The 14199-nt window shown below is 37.4% G+C and overlaps 1 long non-coding RNA gene across 1 annotated transcript; it reads left to right on the top strand.

Annotated features, from left to right (window-relative positions):
• The first annotated feature begins 165 nt into the window (after positions 1 to 165).
• LOC308094568 lies at positions 166 to 6896 on the top strand. The gene is made up of 3 exons (XR_013933965.1): positions 166 to 3595; positions 4687 to 4749; positions 4982 to 6896. It is a non-coding gene; the product is annotated as an uncharacterized lncRNA (long non-coding RNA).
• The last annotated feature ends 7303 nt before the right edge of the window (positions 6897 to 14199 follow it).

The following is a 14199-nucleotide window of genomic DNA, read 5'->3' on the forward strand; positions in this document are numbered from 1 at the left end:
TTTCATTCCATAATCAAGGTAATATTTTTGCCAGTAAAGTATGTTTGCTCAACGCAGATATGTTTTCTCTTTTTTTTAAATTATGAACCGGAATGTGAACGCCACTTAGTACGTGAGTATCTATTTCATGGCCTCCTATACGTTTTCAGATTTCCATCAAGTACTCACATTAACACCACAAACGATCTTACCTTTTCTGCTAACCCCCCCCAATCATGAGTGTCCCAAATAAGAACATGTTCTCAGAGTCCGAATCAACTTTATTGTCACATCACAGGTTTACAGGAGTACACCTGTGATGTGACAATAACGTTGATCTGCCATCATAACTGAACGCTTTATTATAAACAGTTTGAAATGAAATGTGATTTATTGACAATACATATTATTGTGCACAGTAATTAAGATTCAGGATTCATTTACCTTACTTACCTTTATTTTATTTTATTGCATTATTCCATAATCCTTCTTGTAACATTTTGTAAATGACCAGCATTCTTTTTGTATGTTACCGTAAGTATCAGTTTTATAAACATGAATGTGCTTTGTCTTTTTCTTTTATGAATTAATAATTTGAACACGGACTAGTTGGTGAGTATCAAACCTATTCTACTTCATAGCCTTCATGGTTCTTACAAGTCACAATAGCAGAACACAAAGTCAATGGATCTTACATGTCTATGTAGATTATTTTGTAACCCGACATCTGACCTTTTCTGTGAATTCTCCCAAATAATACCTTGTATTGATATCTTAGTCCACACTTTTGATACATAATAACGTTTTTTCATTATGAAGAATATAAAATAGAAATAATAATGACAAATATTGACAGTATTACATTAAAGTCAGTCTCATATCGATGACCCGCTTCAGTCATGTTACTGGATAAGCTGAGAAAAAGGCTAGGAAGTGCAACCACTCTCACTTTTGTTTTCATTATTTATGTGTCACTTAATTTAAAGCTGATTCATAACTTTTATGTCCATTGTCTCCATCTGGATGGAGAGAGCTGTAATTGCTAAAATCTAATCATTTACAATGTTATGATCTGATTCACATTCAGAATATGTTCTGCCTTTGTGACTGAGGAATGTTCTACTGCACATCAGCGGTTCTCAAAGTGGGGTCCGGGGGCCCCAGCAAAATGTGTTAATACAGCATCACAATCATTCTAACCACTTTATCCATGTATACGTTGGATATTCAAATACAGCAGATCTACAAGCTCACAGTGTGTGACTTTGTGACACGCTGCAAGCTTGTACATCTGCTATTTATGGACACATTTGGAAACATCTTGAAAATGTTTGGGACGTTTTGAATATTTTTTATTTTTTAAACAAATCACAAAACTCTTCTGGGGGTCCTTGGCACAAAACATTTTCAGATCGGGGTCCCTGGGCCAAATGCATAATTTGGGGGTCCTTGACATGAAAAAGTTTGAGAACCACTGCTGTAGATATAATCCAATGACCTTTCTGTGATGTGTCTCTTATTTGATCTGGATGTTTTGTGCGTGAGTTAAAGTGGTGCAGGTTTTACCTGTTTAAGTGTTACAGCTAAACAGTCAGAAGTTGAGATAAAACTTTAACATCAAAGATTTTGCTTTAAATAGTCAAATGTAGTGTAATTTATGTTTAAATGGAATGACTCATTCCTACCCTGCACCAGAGTTCACAGGAAGCTGGTTTGTAAAGGATTAAAATTTACATAGGCAATAAGCCGTGTAGATGCACATTCTTGAAATTTCACACCTATAACTGCGAATTTAAAACAGTGTTATGAATATTCGCTACTTCCGTTCAGTAGTCTTTTTCTATGGTGTCAAGTGTAATATGCCTACTAACACAGAGCCAGGAGTAGCCAGGGAATCGAACCGGTGTCAAAGTGTCAAAGTTGAGCTTTTCTCTGCTTTGACACATCCCTTTTTGGTGACTGCAGCTGTCACTACTATAGAAAGAATTTGCTGTAAAGGTTTAGCCTTTTCTTTTTTTACTTCGCTGTTTGCTGACTTGGCTGAAACGGCTGTCGCTACTCTCCATAGACTAGCATTGAACCTCGCTACAGTCTCAGAACGTGGCAGCGAAACAACGTTGCTGGTGTGAATTCAGCGCTGACCACTAAGCTGCTCCCTATGAGCAGGTTGGTGCCTTGCATGGCTTAGGACAGCAGTGGCTCAGGAGGTAGCACGGCAGCTTGGGAATCGGAAGATTCCCGGTTCGATTTCCTGGCTACTCCTGGCTCTGTGTTAAAAGTGTCTATGAGCAAGACACTTAACCCCCAACTGGTTGGTGCCTTGCATGGTTTAAATGATCAGTCATCTTTCTGTATGTGAAGTATCACTTTTCTAACTATGATTTTTTTGTGTCTTTTCTTTATGAATTATGAATGTGAACGTGACTTAGAAAGTGAGTATCAAACCTATTCTACTCCAATGTGTTTTATAATTGACATCTTACATTGAGGTTTCAAGTCTAATGTTCTATTGAAGTTATTGTGTCATTTGCATAAAAACCCACACAAAATCCCACCAGTTATTATTAAGTCATGAGTCATGATCATCCAAATTATATTATTAAGTTGTACTTATGTCTCAGTCTGCAGTTCTACTGTACAAAATGATGACTTTTAATCACTTCACATATTTGATCTGCATGTTTGCCCGTGTGCTAACATGGTGAAGGCTTCAGTAAATCGTAAATGCGACGGCTAAACACTATTCTAAAAGATTAGCATCACAGATCTTATTGTAGTACAATAGTTTCATTTATTTTATATGTATAGGGAATTTACAGAATATAGTTATTATTGTGCTCAATAATTGAGATAGCAGTTCCCTTAAATTATTTCTTTATTCCATATTTCAGGTTATTTAACTATTTTGATATCAGTAATGTCTGTTAATTATCATTATTCTGAACATGAATATGTTTTGTCTCTTTATGAATTATGAACGGAAATGCGAACTAGACTGTGAGTATCAAATCTATTTTAATTCATGTCCTCCAATGTGTTTTCAGATCAAGTTCTCACATGTCTTCAAAAAGAATTATGTTGCTTGAAGTTTCAAATCTAATGTTTACTTCTGTATTTTGCATTATACCAACAAAGCTCACCTTTTCTGCTAAATCCCACCAGTTACTATGTTTGTGAGCATCCCAAAGCATCACTTGTACTTATATCTCAGATCTTTAATGTTAACAATATTGTGATCTGATTCACACTCAGGAGCTTTTCTGTTATAACTGAGGAAAGTGTTACTGTAAATACATTGACCTCATTGACATTGTCTCTTTCTCATTTCATCTCTTCACATAATTGATTTGCATGTTTTGCCTGTCAATGTGTTGAACTAAACTAAACAGCATCTGATGATGAACTCAAAGTATTATCACTTATCTTGCTGTATACGTTAACGTAATTTGTATTTTCAGGGAATGAGTCAAACATACAGCAATCATGTGATTAAATGACAGAATGATACATATCATACACAATAATTTAGATCCATTTTAATTGACCATATAGGTTTTTTAAATATGAATTATGTTTTCTCTTTTCATGAATTGTCAATGTGAACGCCAACTAGTCAGTAAGTATCAAACCTATTCTACTTCATGGCATCCAGTATGTTTTCAGATTTACATCAGTCAAGTTCTTGCAAGAGCAAAACCACATGGATATTACATTCTTCACAATGAATTGATTGTCTTTATGCCTGTGAAGTGTCCGTGTTCTAAACATAAATGTTTTCTCTTTTTATGAATTAAAGGTGAACTTAAAGGGATAGTTCACCCCAAAATGCCTTTTTTTCTATCGATAACTCACCCCATTGAGACTTGAATTCATGGAGATGTTTTTGATTTTGTCGCATTCCTAAGACAATAATTTGATGACCGGCGGTCTCACCGGTAGGAGACTCAAAGTGTCTCCTTTGTGTCTCCTACCGGATACATTAGCATCTTTCCGCCGGTCATCAAATTATTGGCTTAGGAATGCGACAAAAACAAAAAAAAATCCATGAATTCAAGTCTCCATGGGGTGTGTAATTGATAGAAAATAAGTCATTTTTGGGGTGAACTATCCTTTAAACAGTAGTTTAATAGCTTCACAGATCTTTCTGTAAAACTTTTAAGTTTACAGAAATTAGTTGAATCTTATACCTGACTATTCTTTTACATTATTGCCTTCTTCAATCCATATTATTTAATACATTATTTCTAATTGATCAGCAATATTTCTGCCTCCAACAACCTCAGTTTATGCTGGGGGAATAAGGTACTAATATTACTGAAGTATTTTAAAATAGCCACATCAAATTACTAACAGCCCACAAAAACACTAACAATCAGTTTCATTTGTATTGCCCATTTCCAGTTGGATATAATGTAAAGTAAAGTAATATTAACAAACTATAATTTTCTTCATTTAATAATTCCAAATGAATAACAGGTTATCAGGTTAAAGTAAACCAAGTACTTGATTTGAGGAGAGTGACATCACTATAATACACAGGAATCAGTAATTCAGCTCATATTTATAATTTAATTATATTTATAATGATAGGTATGTGCTGTATTATTTTAAACCGGCCTGTTTCTCATGTACATGTTGAGTTAATTGTCCGGTCAGTATACAATCTGTTGAAGGGTTGTTATTAAAACTATCTTCATGTGGTTATAGCTGGAGGATGTGTAAACAAAGACCAAGGATTCTTCAGCAAGGAGCAGGCAGAGCAGAATAATGGTATGATTGAGGATTACAAATAGACAAAATGAAAACGATACAATATTAAACTTTATTTATCAACGAAACAGTCAGTAAAGGTGTCACACGGCAAACATAGCATGGTCTATAAGGTAACAATGCGCCACGGTGCAATAGGTTATAAGCTTTTAGATCTGGTATTTTTGCATTTTTTAAAATGTTTGTCTACAATGACATGCCCACATTGTTTTTTTCTCCCTGTCCCCCACAGGCAGCAGAGTGTCTCCCCATCTGACCGCCCCTCCCGGCTTCACTGACTTTGGCGCTACTACAAAACACTTTTTCACCGGATTGAAAGTCGTTCGTCTTTCCGCGTCACCTACGCAGCTGCCGCAATTAAGTTTGAGTGTGTCGGGGAAAATGGTTCGATTTCTGGTAGACACGGGAACAACCATTTCATGTTTACGGCAGAAAGACTTGAAATGCCCTTTGAGTAAATACTCCGTCCGGCACGCCGGTATCAGTGGAGTCCGACAAGTTGACCCGTTGTCACTCCCGTTACTAATTGATTTGGACGGGTTGAAGATCGAGCATTCGTTTATTGTGAGCCCCACAGTTCCAATGTCCATGCTGGGACGCGATTTGTTGAACACTTTCAATGCAACTGTTTGAGGCAGTGTTCATTTCGTCGACTAAAACCATGACGAAAAGTGTTACTCGACTACCTTTTTTCACTGAAGAAAACGAAATAAAAACAAAATAAAAAGTAAGCTATGATGGCTAAAACTATGACAAAATATAGACAATTTCGTCAACAAATAAAAACTAGACCAACATGTTAGGGACGAACTACTGGAGACGAGTCATTTTATGCTTGGCTGCGTGTGGGTGTGAAGCTTCACAAATGGCTGATCTACAAGCTCACAACGCGTCTGAGCTTGTAGATCGACTATTTTCGGCTCACATCTAAGTATAAATCAGGCATTATGACGCCTAAATACATGTTAGACTAAATGAACTCTGGATTTTGTTGACTAAAATCTTAATATTTAGTCAACTAAAACATTTAGTTTTAGTTTTATAAAACATGGAATTTTATAAAACAAAAGGCTGTGACTTTGCTGTCAAAATTAACACTGGTTTGAGGTTCACCTGATGGTGTTTGATGTTCAACTGATGTCATTCAAATACGACTATTCAGGGTCCGATTTGTAAAAGAAAAAAAAGAGAAAATGGGGTCAACTTAAGCACAATGTACAGTACTTGAACTTCGTTGAAATAGCTAAATTAGCCGATCTACAAGCTCACAGCACATCATGATGTGACACGTATATCTGCTATTTTCTTCATTTCATTTCTTTATTTTTTTAAAGATTTTATGAGGACACACAATGTTGGCACATTTTGTCAATATGCCCAAAATAGTCTCAGGTGTTAACGTGGTTGACATACATTTTTTTATTAAACGTGACCACATCTCATTTGTTATTAGAAACCCACCAGTTTTGTAAATACGGGTTATAAGAATCATGTGTTGTAGAAAATGTCATTCTGTGTAAACAAAATTTTCTCACACTCCAGATCACACACTTCAAGCAAGGTCATTCACACGTCCCACAATGCATCGGCTCTGATGGGTGGGGGGTTGGAGGGGTGGGCACAGCGTGCTTTGTCTCTGAGAAGCACTCCCAACCGCCACCCAGCTTCCAATTTTTATCACATGAATGGTAGAAGAAGAAAACCTGGAAGTGATTTTGTGGTTTATAAATGTTTTCACCAATGTCACTAAAACAATGCAGAAAGAAATATTAATAATACTGAAGACTGTATGTTGATTCCAGGCTAGTATGTTGAAGCGGTTTGTGCCCTTCAAAATGATATACTGTGTATATTGTTGCTACAAGCTGTACAACTTCCTTCTTTTAATGTTTTAATGTTAACCTGTGGATTTATCATTTTCAGTTAACCGATCAGGAGAAAATGTATGAAATCCCACAATGTTGTTCTTATGACATGGATTTGTGCTTTTATGAAGACAATAATTTGGATTATATTGAGCCCTTTGTGTGCGACATGAAAAGCAATGTTATGGATGTTGAGGCACTGAATGAGTCATGTTATATCTCAATGAAGAATAACATAAGTGTAAAATAAGTGTTTGTGTCACTTTTTTTATTAAAGGTTTACAAAATTACATAATGTCCGCCTATTATCACATGTTTAGATTAGGGACGCTAGGGTTCATGTGGTTAAAATGGTACACAAAGCTGCAACACATCCACAGGTGCAAGTATGTGGCAGCAATCCTGTAGCTGCTGTCTTTCATTCTTGTCATGTTTGACATAATCTCTCAAGAACAGATTCAGAAATTCAAAGGTAAAAAACAGCAGAGGGCGCTGTTTTTTCATTTTTTTTGACGATGGGTTCCCAGATTGTGTTTGACATGACATCTATGTACTTGCCTACTACTTGTCTCTATCACTCCTATGACACATCCATTATCCATTCATCATCGGTAAATTAACGTATGTTTTATACAAACGATACAAACTATAATATTGTCTCTGTCGTGTGGAAACCTCATATATTCCAAACTGATTCTTTTCAGGATTCAAATTCAAGAATAACAAAAGTAGCAGATCTACAAGCTTGTTTTCGAGCTGACTTTTGATGCTTTTGTGACGCTGTAGTATATGATTAAGTAGGACATTACTTTACGAAAGAACACAAAAAGTTAGAATATGGAGATACGATGTTTTTGCCCGAGAGCAACGATATGAAATTCAGTTTGCACTAAGTCCCCCATCCGTATGTTTTATGTCATCTTTTTTCAGCAGCCACGTGAGTATATCACATTTCACTGAATCAAAGTCTTACCACTAGAATGTGACTGTACCAGTCCAACAGTTGCATTCCCGTCATGGTGCATAGGTTTGCCCTGCAGCACTGCACTGTGACCATGGAAACAACAGTATCTAGACTTGAAAGACTGATAATGCCCAGGTCCCAATAATTATATTGTAGTAAACGCCTGGAAACAAACGTATTATTCCATCTACATTTTCTATATATATGAATTTGATAAAACTATAAAGGTGCTAGTGTAGCTTTGTGTTAGGTGCATTGTTCAAGGGCATGTTGGAAATGTAACCTGTGTGAGGTATTGAACCATCTTATGTCTGATGTGTTTGATATTATGTACAGGTTTATTATTTATTTAGGTCCAATGGCTTGATTGCTTAATCATCTGCCTTGAAATCACAGGGTTGCCGGTTCGAGTCCTACCTCATACAGACTTCATCTCAATTGCATTGCACACAACATGACTGTATAAATGTGCAATTGTTAAATGTAACATGAAACGCTTATTTGAGAGTAGTTATTTTCAATGTATGACTTACTTCATTCCCCCTTTTGTTTTGTTTTGTTGGATTCTCCTTTTCACTGATCAAGGCTTTGGATTGAATAACTCGATCAGTATCAATTGCAATAACATGAAATGCTTTTTTGAGAGTAGTTGTTTTTTTATGTATGACATACTTTCTTGTGAAAATAGCCGATCTACAATCTCACACCTTTTTAGATAGCAACGCGTTGTGAGCTTGTAGATCGACTATTTTCACTAGTTTCCATTCAGAGGAGACAAAAAAAAAATCTTTACTGGTAAATGTTTTGTGAACCAGTGATCTAGAGTAGTTAGCGAAACAGAGGCTTGGTTCATAACGGACGGAAAAACCCCAACAGACACGATCAGGGAGGCCATATCTCTAGCTCAATGAGATGAGTGGCAGCCCGTGCATCCATAGGTCGCTGGTTCGATCCCTGAGTCCCACCTCATGCAGACTTCATCTCAATTGCATTGCACACAACATGACTGTATCAATGAATGAATGTTAAATATAACATGAAACGCTTATTTGAGGGTAGTTATTTTCAATGTATAACATACTTCATTCCCCCTTTTGTTTTGTTTTGTTGGATTCTTCTTTCTCACTGACCAAGGCTGTGGATTGAATAGCTCGATCAGTAAAGTGTTAGCCTCATGTGCCGAAGGTCCCCGGTTCAAACCCCACTCATTACAGTTTACATTTAAATTGCATTGTACAAAACATGACCCTGTTAATTCAGACATGTGCAATTTCTAAAAATCTATCTCACAACTTTTCAGATAGCAACGCGTTGTGAGCTTGTAGATCGACTATTTTTACTTAGTTGATCTAGAGTAGTTAACGAAACAGAGGTTGGTTCATAACGGACGGAAAAACCTATAGATATCAACAGACACCATCAGGGAGGCCATATCTCTAGCTCAATGAGAAGAGAGGCAGCCTGTGAATTCATAGATTGCTGGTTCGATCCCTGTCCCCAACAATGCGTTGAGGAAATCATCATTTGGAATTCTTAGTTTTACAAATAGTATTTCTTGAGGTTAGGTCGTTGTTTTACTGAGGTTAAGGTTAGTGAGGGTGGGTGTAGAAAAAAGTCATCTAGTCAGCAACCTTCCCCCTATTCCCATGGATTGGATCCACCCCTCTCACCTGCTCGCACACATCACCAATCACACCTGTCTTCACTCACAACTCATTAGTGGCCTGGTGGCTTTTTCTTTGAAATAATCTGTCGTTTTTCAAATATTTAACTTTAAGCGCCCGATGCCACATTATTGGCCATGGCCATTTAAAGGGTAGCAACATTAACAAACACATGAGTCTATACCTGTAACAATGCTCTATACACCAGGGAACTAAATTACTCATATGCTATGTTGCTTTTGCAGGACTCGATCCCATGACCTTGTGGTTCAGAGTTAAGAGCTCTTCCAACTGAGCTACCCAGACACAAGAAACAATATACATTGACATTATATGACTGGCAACTATTTCACTACAGATTTTTTTTTTACATCACTCTCCGATTTAATCAAAAAAAATCTAAGCTATGATACATTTTGAGTCTGCACTCTAGCAATCAGTGCACCTGCTGATACCTAGCCTGTCAGTCATTGGCTCCTCAATGGTGCTGAAAAGTAACTATTTACATTTACTCAAGTACCAATACAAGTGATTACAATGCACAATTTTGAGGTACTTTTACTTTACTTTTCATTTGTGTTACTTCTACTCTACTACAATTACAGCATAATATGACAGCTTTAGTGACTTGTTACTTTGCAAATTTAATTATTAATACAACACCTACAGTAGCCACATACAGCCGGTCTACAATCTGACGCGTTATGAGCTTGTAGATACTGTATATAATAAGCAATCCATGCTCTATGATAACTTACCACACATGAAAGCCAATTCTGTCTATCCAATGGCTCAGTCAGTACACTGTCTACCTGCAAGTCTGTAGGTCCCTGGTTCAAACCCTTATTTAAAGGGATACTTCACTTTCGGGTCGGGGAAACATTTAAAAAATATATTAAAAATAAATGAAAAAAGTAATGGAAAATTCATGGCCCCCTCACGCATTAGAGTGTCCTACTAATGTGTGAGGGGGCCTTTATTTTGCCATAACTTCTTTCATTTTTTTTTATATATATTTTTAATGTTTATTTTATGTGAAAGTGAAGTATCCCTTTAACCAGTCCAATTTACTGAACAAAAATCAAAACTTTGTTAATTAATGCATTTTCACTTTTTAAAGACAAGATGAAATGGCATTTTGACAGTATTGTTTGTCAATTTGCGGACATTCTTGTAGAAGAAGAGCCATCCTAGTGTGCAACACTCCCCCTGGCCTATTCCCATGGATTGGATCCACCCACCTCACCTGCTGTCCACTCCCTCTCAATCCATAATCACACCTGCCCTCACTCACTCTTCATTAGTCTCTCTCTCTCTCTCTCTCTCTCTCTCTCTCTCTCTCTCTCTCTCTCTCTCTCTCTCTCTCTCTCTCTCTCTCTCTCTCTCTCTCTCTCTAACTGCCTCTCTCTCTCTCTCTCTCTCTCTCTCTCTCTCTCTCTCTCTCCTCTCTCTCTCTCTCTCTCTCTCTCTCTCTCTCTCTCTCTCTAACTGCCTCTCTCTAACTGCCTCTCTCTCTCTCTCTCTCTCTCTCTCTCTCTCTCTCTCTCTCTCTCTCTCTCTCTCTCTCTCTCTCTCTCTCTCTCTCTCTCTCTCTCTCTCTCTCCCTCCCTCCCTCTATCCCTCTCTCCCTCTCTCCCTCTCCTTCGAAACCGCTTGTTGCTGCTTGCAGCTATATTTATTATTATTATTGAAAGTGCCAACTTAGAACATGTACAACTCATGCCCTGTTTGACCTACAGCCATGAAACTTCAATATACATTATGCGTCTCCTCAAGCCTAACAACTTTCGCACTGACTTTTGACCTCTGACCTTTAGATCTCCCACCATTTTGAATTATATGAAAAACAGTAAAAATCTATCTCCTCCTGGGATTAATCAATGTGCACGAAACTTTCTACACATGAACTTTGGACCTATGCCGACAAAAAAAATCACGCCGAAATGTTTTTAAGTGAAAAAAATAAGCTTTTATGAGCGAATGAATATTGCAGTTTTATGAAAATTATTCATCTGCCCCTTACATGCAGACTCACATTTGTTTGAAACTTTGCAGTAATGTAGAGGGTCATTCCGAATATCACTGAAACCAATCTTACTCCAATTAGCCAAAGGGGGGTGCTATAGCAATTTTTTGAACATGCAAACTTTAAAGGCATAAGTCATGCCTCGTTTGGCCGACAGCCATGAGACTTGCTTACACTTGTGCCTTGACTCATGAGCAACACATCAATCACGTTGACCAGTAAGCTCCACCCTTAGATTTTCCGCCACATTGAGCAGTTTGAAAAACACTTAAACCCAGGATTTTTGAGCAATTAGCATGAAACTGTGTCATCTTTGAGCTCCTTTTTCACAAGTTCAGTTCTGTTGGTCCAGTGGCTTGTTTGCTAAAGCAACTGCCACTGAATATCAAGGTCGCCGGTTCAAGCCTCACCTCATACAGACTTCATTTAAATTACATTGCACACAACATGATTGTATCAATTAATATGTGTGCAATTGTTAAAGGAGCATTTCACCCCTGGAAGAACTTGCAGTCACTCAATGTTAATAATATATATAATTAATTATCTATTATAATATAGTAGATAACAGTAGCAAAATTTCAAATTTGCACCCTATGGCCTGAAAAATATAGAAGTCTTGACTTTGACTGGATGACTGGGGTTTGGCTGCATTACTACAATGACCACAATGCTTTGTGGCACTGCACTTCCTTGTGGGGAGGAGGCTGCGTGGGGGCGTGGTCTACATTGTAACTTTCCCCTCCCAGTTCTCACTACAACAACATCAACAAACACATACAGCACATTGGCCAGTGTTGCCATGTCTGCTTATTATAAGCGGCTGGTTTCTAAAATGTAGTTGATATTTGGGCTCGTTTCCAAATGTTTTGATTGTTGTTTAAACCAGTGGTTCTCAAACATGTTCATGTACTTTTCCACGGACCCTCATCTGTGCACTGCGCGCCAACATATTTGCCAGGGAGACCCTACCAAAAATGTGTTGTTAAAATGTTTAAAAAATATTCCACATTTTGCACTTTTTTCCCCTCAAGATTTTTTGGAAAATAGCAGATCTACAAGCTCACACTGCGTCACATCGTTACGCATTGTGAGCTTGTAGATCGGCAATTTTCAAATAGCCCATGTCTAGGTTTAAAGTGCTCTTGGCACAGGTATTTTCTTTTGGGCTTGTTTTCATATACCTGGTTGCTTATTTCTCTCACAAGATCTGGCAACACTGAATGCTGAACTTTTCCGACTTTTTTGTCTACCTTTGGATCACAAAACACGACATCGAAGCCATGTTCTTTCTTGGACCACGTGAAATCTGCCTCTGTTGAACCAGTAGTTGGACCAGTAGCCTACCCATTGCAAGTTACCAGGATGTCAGTCCCATCATCACCGTGTCTTGGCTGCTGTTGTATTGTGTTCTGTATTGATTTGATTGTATCTTATAGTGAACAAAATGTATCATGTATAAATTAGCATAGTAACACTAAACGTGTGTGTCTGTGTGTGCGCGCGCATGCATACATTTTTTTTCTACATTCCATCCCACCATGTAGACAGTCCGGTGCTGGTGACGTGACGTCCATCTTCTACTTGGGAGTCGGGACATCCATGGAGATATACAGCATATAGTCAACAATATAATAATATAACAAAACGTTTCATACTTATGTCATGTTATTTCTGAGAGCATATGTTTCACTGTCATTTCCAGTTATATTCTTTGGACTAAACTTATAGAAAACATGGGCATTACTTTAGAATGACATGCTAATGTTCAAATACTCTTGTCATACACAGCCTAATCGTTTTTTGTTTTTGTTTTTCAACTGAGACCGTTTCATGCTTTCAATTGGTGTATATGGATAATATTAGGTTTTACTATAGCCTATTGTATCTAAGACCAGTAAAGTTGAATCCAATGTGCTGGGGTCCCCAGAAAAATAATGATTACATGTAGAAGTAAATAGGCTACTAACAGAATGAACAAGACCTTTTCACTATTATATCTGTAATGCTTACAGTCATGTAATTATGTACCATTCTGCCAAATGAAAGACCATCTCCTATATCATGAAACAGTATCAACAAACAACCCTTATAGAATTGGGTGTTCATACATTTTGTCATTATAAATGCTTACACAATGTAGAATATACCAATGAGTAGAGCAAGCAGTGTGTAAATGTAACCGTTTTATTTTGAAAAATAATATATATGGCTGTAGTCAAAGGTCTTCATCAGCAGTTCCTTCATTTTTGCAGGCTGACGACACCACTTTCTGTCCTGTCATTGGAAAGAACACATTAGATTAGACTTGTAGTTTACATGGATATCACCCGAGGTGATACCTAATTTATTCTTAGTTGCATGCCCACTGAAAATAGAAGACCTACAAGCTTACAAAGTGTCGAGTCCACGACGCGTTGTGAGCTTGTAGATCTGCTATTTTCGGGACCTGACGTCGTCATGTACTCAGTAGCTTTGAAACATGTCAGTCATGGCGGAGCTTCAACCTGGTGTTTGCACTTTCTACATGTACAGACCTTACATCTACATAAACGTTCAGATTTCAAATATAAAGTGCTGACCTCATGCCACGGATGTTACAATTTGAATCGGGTGGGTCTAAGTACCAGTATCGTATTGTTTAATAAAAAGCATTTTAATCCAATCGGTGGCCATTTTCACCTTATGCTTTCAATTACGCGATCCTATCGGTTGGGATGTATATTGCACTCTGATACATTATACATCTAAGAGGAAATGGCCACCGTTCGGATTTAAATGTTTTTTTATTGAACAATACGGAAGATACGGGTACTTAGACCCATCCGATTCCAATTGTAACATCTGTGGCCACGGGGTAAGAACTTTATATTTGAAATATGAACGTTTTATGTAGATGAAAGGGTTGTGAATGGAGAAAGTGCCAAAACC

The sequence above is a fragment of the Gymnoscopelus braueri genome (assembly GCF_963280865.1).
Source record: "Gymnoscopelus braueri genome assembly, chromosome: 11".
In the NCBI taxonomy this organism is placed as follows: Eukaryota; Metazoa; Chordata; class Actinopteri; order Myctophiformes; family Myctophidae; genus Gymnoscopelus; species Gymnoscopelus braueri.